Source organism: Lonchura striata, chromosome 2, assembly GCF_046129695.1.
Source record: "Lonchura striata isolate bLonStr1 chromosome 2, bLonStr1.mat, whole genome shotgun sequence".
Classification (NCBI taxonomy): Eukaryota; Metazoa; Chordata; class Aves; order Passeriformes; family Estrildidae; genus Lonchura; species Lonchura striata.
The window spans coordinates 111,612,813-111,629,166 of NC_134604.1; the positions used below are offsets into that span (position 1 = coordinate 111,612,813).

Sequence of the window (16,354 nt, forward strand, 5' to 3'; positions counted from 1 at the left end):
ACATCAGAGATGCAAGAGGAGAAAATTCAGCTCAGACACACTGGTAAGGAGATCAAGACTTCAGAAAGGTATTTGGAGCAAGGAGCCCACAGAAAAGACACTGTGCAGCATAACCTTGGGTCAATCAATCACAGCTGGGAGATGAGCTCTTGCCTTAGGCATTAAAAATGTGTCAAACCTAGAGCTGCACATCCCTGCTCAGATGGGAGAACAACATTCACACTGAAACCTGCTGGAAGGTTACCTACCTACCAAATAAACTGATAATAAATAAACATATTTAGCAGTATGTCAGCTGTTACCAAAACTTGGGTCCGTAAGCAGTCTAGCCCATATCACTACCAGGAACATGAAAGCTGAGCTAACAAGAGAAGACTGAAAACTGTTAATACTAAAGCATGATATGAATTATGTCAAGAGGAAAGACAGGCTTCTTTTGAACCAGCACATAAATCACACATTTCCTCTATCATGTTCCTCTGAAAAGACTAAATCTGCATTTGAAGTACTGACAACTTTGAATCTCCAGGGGGGAAAAAAGCGTTCTTTGTGCAGAGTCAAGCTTCAGGGAATCTTGCAGCAGTAATTACAGACACTGCCTCCCCAAGCCATCTGCTGTGGCATTTATAACTCCTGGAAGGCCAGCAGGCAGAGCTGGTGGAGGAGAAGAGGAGACACAAGTATCTCAGCAGCCACAGCCAGGCTGCACAGGAAAGCTGTGACACTGGTGTGACCCAAACAGGAATTGATGTCCCAGTTATCCAGACCTCCTTCAGCTGGCAGATACAGCTGGTGCTCATGCAGCAGAGGAACAGTGGGATCTGCACCCTTTTCAGATCCAAGGAAATCAGGACCACCCTCAAGTTGAGCTAAGCAAGCCCAGGCTGGCAAGGCCCCAGTGGGGAAGTGTCTGGCCAGAATCTCATCCCACGAATGAGGGAACTTGTGCTCTGGAGCCAGTCTGAGAGACCCAACTTCCCCACATTCAGATGGACATTCCAGATGGCAGCACAGCCAACAGCTCCACACACCTCTCCTCCACGAAGTGATGCCAGTGACGTGGTCAGAATAATTCAGAACGAGCTAAAGCCATCCTTTATCAGGACATGCACGTTCCGCCCTGACCTACACACCTTCACGCTGATGACCACAGCATCTGCAGATTGCTTCCATCAGCACAGATCCAGACAGAAGAAGAGGCAGCAGGACAGGCTCACCCACCCTTTGCTCACACAAGCAGGAGTTCCAGCAGCAGCCCAAGCCCCGGGCACGCTGTAAATCCCACTTTCTCAGTACAGCTGGAGACAATGCCGATTAATTGTTTTGCCATCCATACAAAATTACTACAATACTCACTTCATAGGCTTGTCACAAGGATTATTTAACATCTCTCAAGAGCTTTGAAGAAGAAATAGTGGCTATTGTTCTTTGTACCATAGAATTGGGAGCTATCTCACATGAATTTTGCATGACTGTGCATGTGTGACAGTTGCAGCACCAATAGATTCTTTTTCTTCACCAAAAAAAAAGTGCCTCACAGTAGATCATTTACTCTGGGCAACACTTTAATCAGAAATGTATTTTGTTTTGCTTGTTAATATATCCTAAACAGAGACAAACTTTGACTACTTAATTAATAGATTCAGGTGCTGTTTCTAGTCTCTTAATTAAGGGAAACACCGTGTGTTTTACAAAGAACTCCATTTAGGCTGTCAGGGCTTCTAGCAAGCACACTAAAATTACCTAAGCAATGCTAACAGACAAGAACAAGAGGAAAAGAAAAGGAACTAAAAATGTCACTGAAATCTCATTTCATTTACAGCAAATGAGAAAGTCTGCACGGAGAAGAGCTGCTACACACAGGGTGTCCAATGTCATACTGCTTACGCCTGACCATTAAATAGCTCTTAGCACTGATGCAGAACTTTGTAGCAGTTTAAATAGGTTTTTTTTTTTCCCCTGAATACACAGGCGCTGTTGGATTCTAAACGTTCTGCAATACACTTGGATCCATCTCATTGGTACAGAAAACTTCTACCATTTCAGTCCAAATGTATAAGGAACCTATATGCCTTTCCTTTCTCATAAAATACAGGGAAATAAACATCTACTTCAAGGATAAGCATTTCCTTTTTTTTTTTTTCTTCTTTCATGAGCAATCTGAAATTCCAGCAGTTATCACACAATTAGGCAACAAGGTTGCAATTCAGGACGCAGCCCATTTTGGCAGAGAAAACTACGATTTCCACTACACCAAGCTTCAAATGATCTTTAAACTCTTTGGGACACAAACCACATCTTTTGTTTGGAAAGCAATCACCTCATTATTGATACTACTGCAAAATAAATGACAGTATTAAGACTAGTCAGCACACCAGCTTTCATTCCTCATCCAAGAGGGAACAGAAAGCTCATTCTCTATTTCATGCTGGCTGTCTACAGAGGAACTGGTACCTATGGGTGCACAAAAAACACAGCAATGCAGTAGAAAGCTTCACAGAGCCTAGGTCCCAAGTTCCCCAATTCCCAGGGGAGGAAAAAGCCCAAAATTACATGCTCGCTCTCCCTAAAGTTGCATGGGGCTCAGCACAGCCACAAGGGCTGGGGAGAAAGAAATAAATAAAAGAGAGACAGAAAAAAGCAACAGGAGCAACTGGGCTGTTTCACCAACAGGAAGGAGATGTACTACCAATTCCTGTCTTCCCCAGGTCTGTCTCATAAAGATCAACAACTTTAGAAAGTTCAACACTGACCCCTTCATAAAATAGGCACAAAACAGAAAGGTCACTCTGATTGCCTCCTCTGCCCATCAGTCCAGTACGAAGTATCCTCATGTACCCTGAGCTGTGAATTATTTCAATACCTTCCAGGGAAAAGGCCAGGAAAGCTTCATCATAATTGTCACCCAGCACTTCCTCAGTCAATCCACTGTCCTCCTAAAACAATATGGGTTTTTGGGTTTATCTGCAAAAAAAGTGCCCCATAGGCTCTCCATTCTTTCTTGTAACACTGAATACTCATTTGGACAAGAACAAAACCCAGGTCCTGCTTCCCAAGACAAATGTCCCATCCAGCACAGTTATGCTGGTTAGACAGCTGCAAATGCATGCACAGCTACAAAGGACTGGATCCAAAGGCAGCACTTGCAGATTGGTCTTTACAAAAAACACAAATATTTCTTTCATCTTTGCTATGACTTGTGTGTCACACATCTAAGCGTTCAGCTTCTCATCACTGTCACGTCTTGCATACTCTTATATGTGCCCAGACTCACAGGCACAAGGAAATATTACAGATAAATCCTAAGTATATACTGACTTTGGAGGCATCAAAAAAAAAATACATAAGCAAGGATTCACTTCCTTTTTAACCATTTGAAATTGGGACCTCTGCAAATAATAAACCAAGTTTGGTACACAAGCAAATTAAACACTTCCTAGACATCTTGATTTTTCCACAGGTGCCTGTGTCCTAGTGATAATCAGTCCCTAACTTAGGTGCTGACTCACGCCTGGAATCCTACCAGGATCCTGCATCAGATGGCAAACTGATTTTCATGCAACACATTTAAGAGGATCTTCATCAAGCATGCAGCACAGGCCTGGGGATTAGTGTTCTTTTCCTTGTTTTATCTTGGTTAATATCACGGGTAGAAGAGAAATTTGGATAACATCTCAAAATACATCTCTATTCCCTTCCTTTTCATTTTGGTAATAAAAAATGTTATCAATTATTTGTTAAGAGTTACCCACAAGCAAAAGCTCCCTGGCCCTAAGATGGAATGCAAGTGTAGACAGAGAGTACTTATTACTGATGTCTCTGCACCAGAAGGTAGCAGAACAGTCTGAGAAACAATGAAGTCCTAAGTTCTCTTTGGGTTTTGTCATTTCTTTTGTTCTTTATCCCCCAGCACTCCGTGTACCAATTGCCCAGACACCAGTTCAGGAATCTACTATAACCATGCTATGCATGCACTAACCAAGTATGAACACCAAAAACCCAGTGATAGAACAGGACATTTTTAACCACTCCAGATGATAATTAAGTTTTTTCATCAGTAGCCTGGCCATTCTTATCAAGAATTATGTTCTTGTAAGCCAAAGCAGAAAGATTGAATGCAACCTTTTTTTTTTTTTAATTTGCATACATGTAGAAGCAGCCTCCCAAAATTTATGGCTATCATAAATTTAGAACAGGTGAACTCATTACAGTTAACAGCAATACTTTATTCACACTAGTTCCTCACAAAATGTAGCCTCAAATCCAATTATTCTGCAACAGTTTTGTAAGTAAACAAAACACCATTTAGGATTTGAAAACAATGCATCTTTCTCCTAACAGAGGCAGAAAGGAAAAAAAAAATGAAGCCAGCACAAGACTATGTAATAATTTCATTTTGTAAGAAGATTAACACAGAGCAGAAAGCTTTAGCTCTGGCTGGGAAAAGAACATATACTTTGTGCTAGTAGAGTTCCCTGTAACTCTAAGTGGAATTTTGTCCAGTGTGTTAATGCACCTCTTCAGAGATAAAAGAAACCACAAGGGGAAGAGGAAAAAACATTCTTTTTTTCTGTCTAATATTACCTCAACTAAAGCCCATTCTGATTTCAGCCCTTGTCAGGCACAACTTGAGCACTCTCAGCGGAGCTATCTGCAATGCTTTGTTAAACTGCACTACAAAGTTTTGATAAGTGGTCCTGCCATTTTTATCATGCTCAGCGGGGACAATCTGGTCAGGTGTTTTTCCTGTGCTTGTTGAATTCCAGCTATATTTGGAGACCAACTGTTCTCTGTCCTGCTTTCTCCAATTAACTGTATGTATAAGGGTGGAGAGGTGAATGTGGGAATTAGGCAAGAAAGAGATAATGAGACTTTCTTAAGAGTACATAAAACTGCTCTTAGAAAAGGCTGAAAACCATACTGAAAGTAATGAGCATAATCTTAATCATGAAGGCTCAGTAACAATAGATGTGAAAGAGAAAGAAGACTAGAGTACACAGAAGGGAACCAAAAGCCAAGGCTCCTGCAAGTTACAGGAAATAATAGAACATTTACGTTTAAAATCCAAGGGTCAGAACTGTTTGCAGCACAAGGAGTCCTGTAACAGCCCAATGCTCAACTACAACTCCATTTAACTTCATCATCTCCTACACAGATGCAGTCTTGCAAGAAAATTAATGGAAACCGTACAAGTTCTTCTGCTTGTAGAATCAAATTTGAAAAAAACCCGACATATACCTATCTGAGACAACGCTGAATTTCACCCATATGACCTGTGGTTCAAGCAGAGTCTCAAGTGAAGAGCGTCATCACAAGAGAAACAGTGCCAAGTCAAGAGGAGAGCTTTACCACTCTGCTCCCAAACACGCTTGGCACATCAGCAACTCACTGACAGCAAACATGCCATCTTGGACTCCAGCCTGTTTCCCTCAGAGCAGGAGAGGTGGAAAGGCCATGAAGTTTATTTTGGCCTCGAAATTAATGAGGAAGATAACACGATGAGCTAATGAGATTATATTATGCTGCTTTGAAGAATGAGCAGCAAGATTCTTGGAAACTCTTGACACTTTCTCATACCACAGAGGCTCTCTGCTTAATCAGTGAGGAAATATGAAGAACATACAAGTGTGGCATGAAACAGGTAACCATCTCAACACAAAAAATTTCTATCAGAAGACAGTGTATTAAAAGCTCTAAGGGGATAATCAGCGTGCTTATTTAGATACCTACACGTTAGGCTAACACCTTAATATATCCATCAGCACCCTCTGAACAGAATCCAGGCACAACAGCATCCCATTTAGTTGCCTCTCTCAGATCAATAGGGTTGGCTCTGCTCCATTTTTGCACTCGCAAGCCGTGCACCCAGGCACAGCCTGGCTCTTCCGAAACGGGCTTTCCTTCTTTCTTTCTTTTTGTTTTAAACCGTTCCCCCACTTTTTGCCCGTCCATCCATCCGTCCGTCCGTCCGTCCATCCATCCATCCCTCGCACTCGGCGGGGATCCCAGCCGCCCTCCTCCCGGCAGCGAGCGGCCAGCCTGCGCTCCCGGGACGGCGTCCATCTCACCCGGGATGGGCAGGATGCTTTCCAGCCGGGACCACTGTGCCGTTCCCCGCACCGCCGCGGTCCCGCCGCCCCGGGTACCGGCACCGCCGGACCGAGCCGGGCCGGGCCCGCCGCGCCTCCTCCCGAGCCGCCGCAGCGGGGGCGGCGCGCCGGGGCCTCTCCCAAGGGGTTCCCGGCCAAGCCCCCGGCGTGCGGCAGCGCCGGGCGGGGATGGTGCCCCGGCCGCCGAGAGTCCGCCGCCCGTCTCCCCCCCGCATCCCGGTACCCGCGCCTCACCGGCAGAGCGGCACCAACCTGCAGTCCCCGCCGCCGCCTCCTCCTCCTCCTCAAGACCCGGAGCCGCCTCTGCCCGCTTCAGCCTCCAGCCCCCGGCGGCGGCGGGCTGGCTCGGCGCCGCTGCCCTCGGGAGGCGGGGAAGGGGCGAGCGGGGCGGGCGGCTGCGGGAGCGCCGCTCATTGAGTGCGGCAGCCCCGGCTGTCGCTGCCGCCGCTCCCCGCAGCCGCTACTTCCTGTGCGGCGATGGTTCAGTTCCTCCCGGGCCGCTGGGGGCAGGAGAGCCGGGGGGCGGAGGAGGAGGAGAGGGGGAAGGTCGGGTCAGATAGCGGGGGCGGCAGGGGCCGCCGCCGCCGCCGCTCCTCCCGCCCGGCGCGGCTCCGCCCCGCAGCGCCCGGCCGGGGCTCGCCGCAGCGGGACGCGATGCGGCGGAGCCGCTCCCCCTGCGCCCGCACCGCGCCCAGCACCCCGCCGTGCCGCTGGCGGCCGTGCGGAGATTACCCTGCCCGGCTCCCCCGCAGCCACACCGCTCGCCCGTGCCGCTCACCGGAGACATGGCTCTGCCTCCCGCCGCTGCCCCCGGGGAGCGCGGGCCGTGCGCGCCCGCCCGCCCGGCAGCGCATCCCGCGGCACGCAGGGAGGGATGGAGGGAGGGATGGAGGGAGGTGCCCGCGGGCCCGGCCCCGCCGCAGCCGCCCCGCGGGGCTGGGAGGGAGCGGGCGGCGCCCGGCTGGGGTGGGCGAAGCTGCCGAGCGCGGGGGATCCGTGCGGGGACAGGCGGAGATGGAGCCGTGGGGGATGGATGACGGAAACTCGCAGTAAGGCACAGGAACGGTGTTAATAAATGGCACAGTCCCGGGGCGGGATGGAGGAGAAGCGATGGAGGGGGTGGGGGCTCGCTTGCAGAAATCCGTGCCCTGCCGAGGACCGAGCACGGTGGAAGCGCTCCATGAAAGGAGCAGGATCTCACCTGGGCTATTTGATTGGTGCAAATGTGACACCAGCAGACTGATGGTGTATTTTTGTTCCTACATAACATAAAGGAGCAGGTCGGAACGCATCAAAGTACGAGTTTGGTCCGTTGTTCAAAGTAAGTTTTAAAAGGTGATGGTTTTGTTTGTAATCATTCTCAGGATGTGATGGGATTGCCTGCAAGGTCTGTCCTGACCAGAGAAATTCAGCATGAAGAGGTTTTTATGGGCAATAATAAGTTGAGGTACGAAGGTCTTCCTCTGCTTTCTTGGATGCAGCATGGGAATTATCAAACCTTGGAAACCAAGACCTTTTCTTAAAAAAAAAAAAAAAAAGGAAGAAAAGAGAAGAAAATGAAAACAAAACAAAACAGTTGAATCAGAACATTTTTAAAATACCAGTTCCTAGGGTCATCCTTCAAACACCTTACTGATGCCACTAAATAGTTGGATGTGATCTCCAAGATGGTGACTGCTTGCAGCTCTTAAAGCTTTTTCTTCAAGATCACATGTTCATTACCTCTGAAAGTACTTCCAGAATACAGATTTTGAGGAGATTAACATTAGGCAGTAACGTGGAAAGAGAGGGTCACAATGTTCTCTGAATCTTCACAATAAAGCAAATGTTACCCTCAGCAGCTAGAGCAGACCTATATTTAAAAAAAAAAAAAAAGTTGATTTAACTGTGTTTTAGGTTCCAAATGTTCTCCCTCTTTTGCCTGTGATATATGACACTCAGAACACCATAACTCGACCTACTTTTGAAAAGTACACACAAGGAATATCTAAATATTTATGTGCTGTGTGTACTTGAAGTGCCATTAAATGCCTTTATTGCTGTGCCTTTACTGCCATCCCAGAGCTCTCAGCTGGTTTCCAGCTGTAGGATTTCTGCCCTTAGGTCAGGTGGGTGTGTTGCTTTTCCTTCCCTCTGTCCTCCAGCACAGCCTCCTCCTGGCAGTTCTGACAGCCTCGTGTAATGCTGCTCAGCCCACGCCGCCTTGGCCAACCACAAACCCTTTGGCTGATCTCCTGTGCTGATGTGGCTTTACAGGAGGCTGCATAAATTCCAGCAGCCTCCCTGGCTTCCTGCAGGAAGGTGTATTTCAGTCCTCCCATGGAATAGAGACAGGACAAAGGCTCCTCTGAAGTGCTGAGCCTCCTCTTTGTCTTCATTTTCCACACAGGTATTTGCAGCTCATTTTTTCCTGCAACTTTTGTGTTAGGAGAAGGATGCTCATAGAGTAGCGCTTCATTTTTTTTTTTCTTCGTGTGAATTTTAGTGTACCTCACAAATCCTTTTCCAGATAAGAAGTAGCTCCTTCAGAGAAATGATCTCAGAGAAGTAGCTCGTGGTAGTTTGACTGCAGAAACGGAGCATGATGTAATTCTTCAGTCAGAAAAATACTCAGATTGTATTACCAACAGGATGACAATTAAGCTTGCCTGACCTGTTTCTGCTCTACCCAAATTTTAACTACAGAAAAGTATATATTCCCTATATTATTACATACTGGCAGTCCTATTTTGCAGTGCTTACTGTGTCCAGTGAGAGTGTTGTGCACATAAGAATCAAATTATCAAAATGAAAACCTGAAAGGATAATGCATTCACAGGGTATTTTAGCATAAGGCAGATAAAAAAAAAAAAAAAAAAGTACTTTTAAAGTTTCGAAATAAAAATCATGAACACAGAAACAGCTTTTTAGAAATCCCCAAAGGTACGATTACTTACACGAACTTACAAAGTTTGCCAAGACATGAGTTTCCATATTCCTGCTCTGCTGTGTTCTGACATCTTCTGGCAAATGTCATCTTCTCTTTCTCAGCACTTAAGAGAGCTCTCTGAAGTTCTGGCCATTACCTCTGGGTAATGAGAGCAACTCTCCTGATATTTATCCATTATCATCCCCAGGATTTAAACAAACTCTTCCACTGAAGATTTTGCTGTGTGCATGAAGCAAGATTTCAAATAAAGCACTACTAACCTTTTCAATTGAGCAAAATCCCCTCAACACATCAAAGCAGTTGAAATCTGCTTAAGAGCATGAGTGAAGCAGCTATTTCAGAGAACTCCAAAAAGTCTGCAGGGCACCCTGGAAAGAAAGTCTCCTGCACTGATCTTGTCAATTTTTCTGGAAGTGTGAATATAATCAGAAGCACATTTTGTCTCCATCTGAAGAGACTCTCTTAGTACCCATTTCACCTGCTAGAGCACCTCCCTCCCCAGATCTCATTCTGGCTTCTCAAACCATTGGTTAGAAATCACTGGAGAAGGTTTTCATGTTAGTTTTCAGTACTGAGCCGTGTCTAAGGCATGTTCAACACCCTGGTGCAAAGGCAGCTCCTTGTTGTTTCCAGTCAAATGCAGAGAAGCCCCAATTCCCACCTGGAGTGAGCAGAATCCTGACAATCACTGGCATACCGGTACAGCAGGTCCTGCACAAGCTGCTGAATGGTCAAGGAGACTTAAAACTGACATTGAACTGGGGCTCATCTATTCTTCAAAATTCAGGGGTGCTCCAGCAAGCACAGATGCACAGCTTTGGTCACACGTGTGAAGCACATCAACATTTTCTAGTGTTGACACATCCTGTCCTAAATTTAAGCTCTAATTAATTTGAGGTCTCAAGAAAAAAATGCATGCTGACACAATGCATTAATGTGCATGTGATACAAAAGATGGAGAAAGCCAAAATTCATCTCCCAAAGTCATTAATGCTTTAAATCCAACCTAACTGAGTATCTGCTTAGCTTGCCAAATGTTCAGCATTGCCTTCTACTCATTGCTGCACAATTCCCTGTTTTGCTGTGTCCCTGGCAGGGTTGTGCAGCTGTTAATGACAAATGAACAGAAACCTGTTCTATGAGCACAGCTTTCTACCAGTTACTTGAAAATGAATTATTGTTAGAGCTGACATTTCTCAATGCATAAAACTTTTTTTTCCCCCTTTGGAAAAGTGTGATCAGCTTTCATTTAGCCATTTTTGAGTTACACCAGTATTAAAAAAAAGTCCTATCACCATAATTACAAAGGCTTCCAGTACAGTAGAAGAAATGACTAGAAATAAAGAAGCTGCAAGCTAAAAATACATATATAGAGGGCATTTCAGAAGGGACTGCTGATTTGGAGTGCCTGTGTGTACTTCAAGGGCCCAGCTTTCCAGAAGCTGTTGAGTTTGTATAAACAGTTCCCTTCCAGATGTCTCTGTTATATATATGCTCGGGGGTTTTTTTTCTCTCTCTCTCCTCTCAGATTTAGTGTTAGCTCAATTAGGAATGATCTCACAAAGTCTGATAGTGTTGCTTATGAGACTGGAACACAGGAATTCCTGTTTTAGGAATGCCAGATGATTTTAGCCAGAGGTGACATTCCTGGATTTTCATCTCCGTCTGCAGAGTTTAAAAAACTTCATGCAACTAAGCAGAATTTAAGCAGGAAACTTAAGCCCCTCTGTGAGGTGGGAGGTGTAGAAGGCAACTAAAATTCCTTTTGTGCACTTTAAAGGCCTAAGTGCTTAGCTGCTGTTGTGGTTGGAAATGGACTTTAAATCATATTAAATCCTAGTGTAGTTTAATTTGGATTTTCCTGATGCCTTTTACATTTCTTTGTATGAAATATTAATGAAAATACCTATTTCCAGCAACAGATAAGTATGTGCATATGCTTTACTTGTATCTTTTTAAAGGGTGATGAAGTTTAAAAAGATAAATAAAAAGTAATGTTAAACTGTTTCATTGGGCAGAACTAAAGAAAATCAGTATTGTCTATTTTCCACTGGAAAATTAATTCTATTTCTTTACAGAAGAGTCTTCCAATACAAAAATCACATGATGCTGGGAAATAGGTCATGCTGCTCAGGGAAGAACAAAACCTTGCACAATACAAACACACAATGCACATTTTGCTGTAACTACAATCCCTACACTTTCTCTCAAAATTTCATTTGCTGTCTTTGGGTGCCTTGAGGTGAATTTTAGTTCTGTTCTTCTCACACAGCACTTGGAGCTGAACCAAGCACTCTTGATTTATACTGAAATTGCATATTTTTGCCTGTAGTCTAGGGGCTGTGTTTTGTACATCTTTTTAAGGAAAAAAAAGTACTCATTAATGTCATTGGGAGCTTTTCTGTACAAAGGAAGCAGGATCACAGTCCTATACATAATTGAATCTGAGGAAATACTGGAAAAACACTATTTTGGTTTAACCCCTCTTAGCAGTATTTATTCACTCCCTCTTTTAGCAGTTTATTTTCAGCTTCAGGAGCCTGAGCAGGGCTCACTGTCCCAGGCAGGTCTGTTTCCCTCTGATAACACAGGCAGCCCAGGGAGTTTAAACATCTGTACTTTAGATGCTGAGTGGGAAATGAATCCAGCACATGCTGTGTTGTGTGGCTGCAGAAGCGTGGATCTGGAAGGGACTCTGGAGATCACTTAGCCCAGTGATCATTTATCTGGTCCAGGAGCTACATAACCACTTCAGATAAAATTAAGGAGTCCTGAAATACACCCATGAACATTTTAATTTACCAATAGAAAGCCTTGGGCTCAGCTTTGAGTGACTCTTTACTTGGTTTCCTTTGATGAACTGATTTTCTTGCATGCATGTAGGTTTGATCCTGAGTTTTAGTGCCCTGTTCCATCAACCACCTTCTGGCAGATCACGAGCTGTGCCCAGTCCCAGATTACAGAGTAAAAAATGGTTAATCTATAGAAAACATCTATACAGAGAAGTAGGATGGGGTAATGAAAACCCCACTAAACACATATGGTCAAGGAAACAGCGGGAAGTTCACTGGGGATTCTTAATTCTGAATTTCCTGGTGTTTGCCACAGACACGGGAAATTGATTTGACACTGTTTGAGTCTGTAAAGTAATTCTGGAAGCTTAGTCAATTGATTTCCCTTCGCACTGCCAGAATGGTGGACCTGGGCCAAAATGTGAGTGCAAATTAGGTCCCTGAGCTTTGGGAATACATCAGGAGAGGTTCTCTGTACCTTGCTCTCTAGAGGCACTCACACACTGCTCGGTTTTTCTGTGTTTATGGTGGTGGTCAGCACTGCAGGCAGTGCCTCCAGATTTACAGCTGAGTGTTGACAAGCCAGTGCACCTATTTAATGCACTGCTCCAATAAAAGCCTCCTCACTCAGAGCTAAGCTTTCTTCTGGTTTTGGCCAGAGCTGCTGGAAGGCTGCCCTGTTCTGTATAAACATGTAAACCACAAAAAGATAAAAGACTGCATCATGCCAGATCCCTAATATAGATGTAAACTTGATTGCATACCTCTGTGAGGAAGAAGTTGCTTTTTTCCAGTTTTTGGAAGCATTTGCAATTCAGTAAGCTGCTGTTACATGGATGTGCTTTCCTATCATGGTTTTGATTTACTTCAAAATGCTTTTCTGGAGTAATCGATTGCTTTGTCGGCCTGAAACTCAATGAACATAGTTTTAAAAGGGCAAAGATTTAGTGGTGCTGCACTCTGCACCATAAATCTCCGTTGATTTATTAAGAATGAATGAGGCCAGAGATGATTGTCCAATATTATCTGCCATCATTGTTTACAATCCCTGATTTATGGGTCTGACTCCCTTGTTATCTCAGATGTGGTTTGATGATGCTCTGGAGTCAGACTGGCATTGTGACAATACACCCAAGAGCAAAACCAGCCCCTATTTCTGCCACAGTTAATTTGTAGGAATAGGTACTGGATAAGCCCCCAAGCTCAGGTGGGAACTAGTAACCAGGTTGTAGCAACATTTCTCTTAGTCAGGCTTGTTTGTATGGTTTTCTCTATGTGTTAACCTCTATGCATGAGTAATTTTCCCCACACAATGAAATAAAAATTGAATGTCATGCTATCTGTTTGGTCTGAACATCTGTTACTGGTGCTCTGTTTTGCAGAATGGTACATTTTTCTTCATATTTTGTTGCAGATTTTAGCATCATTATCACATTTCTGTGGCTAAGAGGAGAAGAGACAGGAGCCAGTGGACATCCCTCCCTGCACGAGCATGGAAGGCATTTGTAATTCACACAGCCTTAGAAATCCCATGGCTGATGTATTGCTGCTTCAAAATCTATATTCACAAAATGCAAGTTTGGAGAAATGCCAGTTCCACCGTCATGTTACAACCTGGACTTGCCAGAGCTGGGAATGGCAGATTTGGTGTCATCAGCAGTGCTTCAGCACATCTACAGCTGGGAAGAAATGTTTGGATGTATTTGTGACAGAAGAGAAAAGCAGCAATTACTGACAGGGAGTCTCTGAGGCACATCCAAGTGCATCATCACATGAAGCAGCCTCTCCTCTCAAAAAAAAAAAAAAACAAAAACAAAAAAAAAACCCCACAAAAAACCAAAAACCCCAAAGCAACCATATTTGAAAAAGCCAGGGATTATTCAAGTGCAGGTAGGTGTAATGCACAGTGACCAAATGCCCAAGTTAAGGAATCTGCTGGAAAGGAAATGAACAATTGGTGCTTCCCAAGTTTCCTATGAGAGATTGAGGCTGTAAAAGTCTGCTATGATTGTACTTGCTCCCATGTATACACTAAGAATGAAGAGGTCATTATAGCGAACTAAGAGTGGGACTGTTAGTCTGGAGTCTAGATTGGAATATGTCCCATAATGCAAACATTTTCTGGTCAGAAATAGGATATCCATTAATCCAAGTGCAGGAACTGTGGCTGACTTCACAATGAGATTTTTGCCTCTGTGAAATCATATATATATAAATCAGTATTTATAGGATTCATGGAAGAAACAATTCCCATTGTAAATGAGATAATGAATTTGAGGAACTACCAAATACCCTTGTTAAGACAGAAAAAAAACTTACTTTCAGGTAATTTGTTTGAAAAATGTTTGTTATGGATGATCTGTTTGTAAAAACATAGCTGACATTTTAGAGCTCAAATCAAGCAAATAGAAAGCAACATAAAGACAATAAATTGTGAGCAGAGCATCATCATGGCAAAGAACTGACTTCTCTAGTAACACCCTGTGAATCACTGCGAGGAAAAGAACAGGCAGCAGAGAACAGGAGGCCAGCTGAAACCATCCCAGGAAATTGCTGTGCAGAACAAACTGAATCAAATCTGTGGAGTCCAGGGCTTCCCTCTGGCTGCCCTGAAGGTCTGGGACCCTGGCAGGGGTCAGGAACCCCCCTGGACAGAGCCCCCAGAGACACTGGCTGTGATCTCTGTCCATGGAAAAGAATTTTCAATCTTACAGGATGAATTACCAGCTCTGAGTGTTTGATATCAGTAATAATTAAGTGTGGCACAGGTGCAAAAGTAAAATTTTAGGATTCTAGATTAGGGGCTCAAAGGGGACAAGATGGAGGAAATTGGGTGTGTCTTATCCTTTTTCTCCTTCTTCATGTCCTCCATGTTTCACTGTGGTGTTGGCATTTTTCTGTTGGTTCAGGCTGGGGACACACTGTCCAACGTAGGTGACAGATATTGGCACGTTATTGTAAATCCAGCCCAGGGAGTTTCTGGTATTTAATGTTTGTCACATCCCACTGAGGGCAGAGCCCCACACGCTGCCCTGCAGGACAGAGCTGGGCAGGGCAGCAGAACATGTTAGAGATAAACAGAATAAACAACCTTGAAACCAGCACAGACCAATTATGGCTTCTGCTTTGGCAATAGGGCAGAAAGACAGAGACTTTCTACAATCCTGGAATCATCAATACCACAGATTCTGACACAAATCAAAAGGATGAGTGGATAAGTGCAGACCTTCCAGAAGTGTATTAGCACTCCAGAAGGGAAGTGGTAGATTTCACATTTGATATCTGCCAGGAGAGACCAATAAAACCACTGCAAGAAGCAAAGGAAATTCCTCTTCTGTAACACACCAGTAAGACACAGTCTGAGAACAGAGACCTTTTTGTATAGCCCTATTTACATTCCAGGATTCATCAAATTATCACTTGAGAATGGAGAAGAGTCTAGTGAGAAGCTGCGTGGCAAAGAACACTGTCCCAGACATGGAACCTCAACCAGCCTCACCAAAAACCACTGGGAGGAAACTGAGCTTCTGAAATCAGCACAGGAGACACACACAGACGTGCTGCCTCACACATTCCCCAGGATGAGGGACCAAATCGAGTCTCACTAAAGGCACAGGAGCCTTGGAATCAGCAATGCTGTGCTGGAATCTTGGGAAACTGCTGCTGCTTTCTTCTTGTTTTTCTGAAACACAACCTTGGGCAAGACTCCCTGACAACAATAGTAATTACAACAACAATAATACAAGTAAAACAAGTATTGTTACAGTCCAGGACATCGCCCTGGCTGTCCTGGCTGTCTCGAGACCCTGGCAGGGGGCTCAGAGACCCTGGCATGAAGTCAAAAGCATCTGTGATTTTAGCCCATGGAAAAAACTGCCAACTCTGTATGATGAATTACAAGCCACGAGAGTTTGAGTTGTGTGGTAGTTGAATTAACACAGAGTGAAAAAGTAGAATTTTAGGGTTTTAAAATAAGGGGTTCAAGGGGTCAAGATGGAAGAATTTGGGTATGTCCTGGCCTTCTTCTCCTTCTTGTCCTCCATGTCTTGGTGTGATGGTGACACTTTTATATTTGTTTAAGGTAGAGACATGCTGTCTAACATAAATGATTGATATTGGCACATTATTGTAAATATAGTACATGTAGTTTTTAGTATAAAATGTAAATGCTGCCCAAGGCAAGACACAGAATGCCATGGCCAACCTGCTGGACAGAGCTCAGCAGGTCAGAGAAAGAATGTTACAGATAAGGAAAAATAAACAACCGAAGCTGATCCTATGCATTCCGACTCCTTCTTTGGCTGCACGGGCTGGGAGAACAGGGACTTTTACACTCCTGGGGTCACCTCGACACCCGGACCCTGAGACCTGATGAGGGGCTCTCGGGATGAGACACAGCTTGTAGGGCTACTGACAGACTTCTTGCTTGGATATCAGGGCAGTTCCCACTAGGAACTGTGGCATTCCCACATTGCAGTGCAAAGTGCAGTGGCTCTGGGCACTGCAAGACTCTTGCTTGTGCC

At 44.5% G+C, this 16,354-nt stretch overlaps 1 protein-coding gene and 1 long non-coding RNA gene across 4 annotated transcripts in view; one reads left to right on the plus strand and one right to left on the minus strand.

The window, feature by feature from the left end:
• AGPAT3 (1-acylglycerol-3-phosphate O-acyltransferase 3) overlaps positions 1 to 6,996 on the minus strand; it is an 85,471-nt gene extending 78,475 nt beyond the window's left edge. The window contains exon 1 of one of the 3 annotated variants that reach the window (XM_021540017.2): positions 6,889 to 6,996. The gene's annotated coding sequence lies outside the window, so the exon portion shown is untranslated. Of the gene's footprint in view, positions 1 to 6,362; positions 6,567 to 6,888 lie in introns of those variants that run through there. The other 2 variants (XM_021540024.2, XM_021540020.2) reach the window with 2 other exon arrangements.
• LOC110475683 (uncharacterized) lies at positions 6,981 to 13,539 on the plus strand. Its single transcript, XR_002466307.3, has 3 exons — positions 6,981 to 7,159; positions 7,385 to 7,431; positions 13,246 to 13,539. It is a non-coding gene; the product is annotated as an uncharacterized LOC110475683 (long non-coding RNA).
• The last annotated feature ends 2,815 nt before the right edge of the window (positions 13,540 to 16,354 follow it).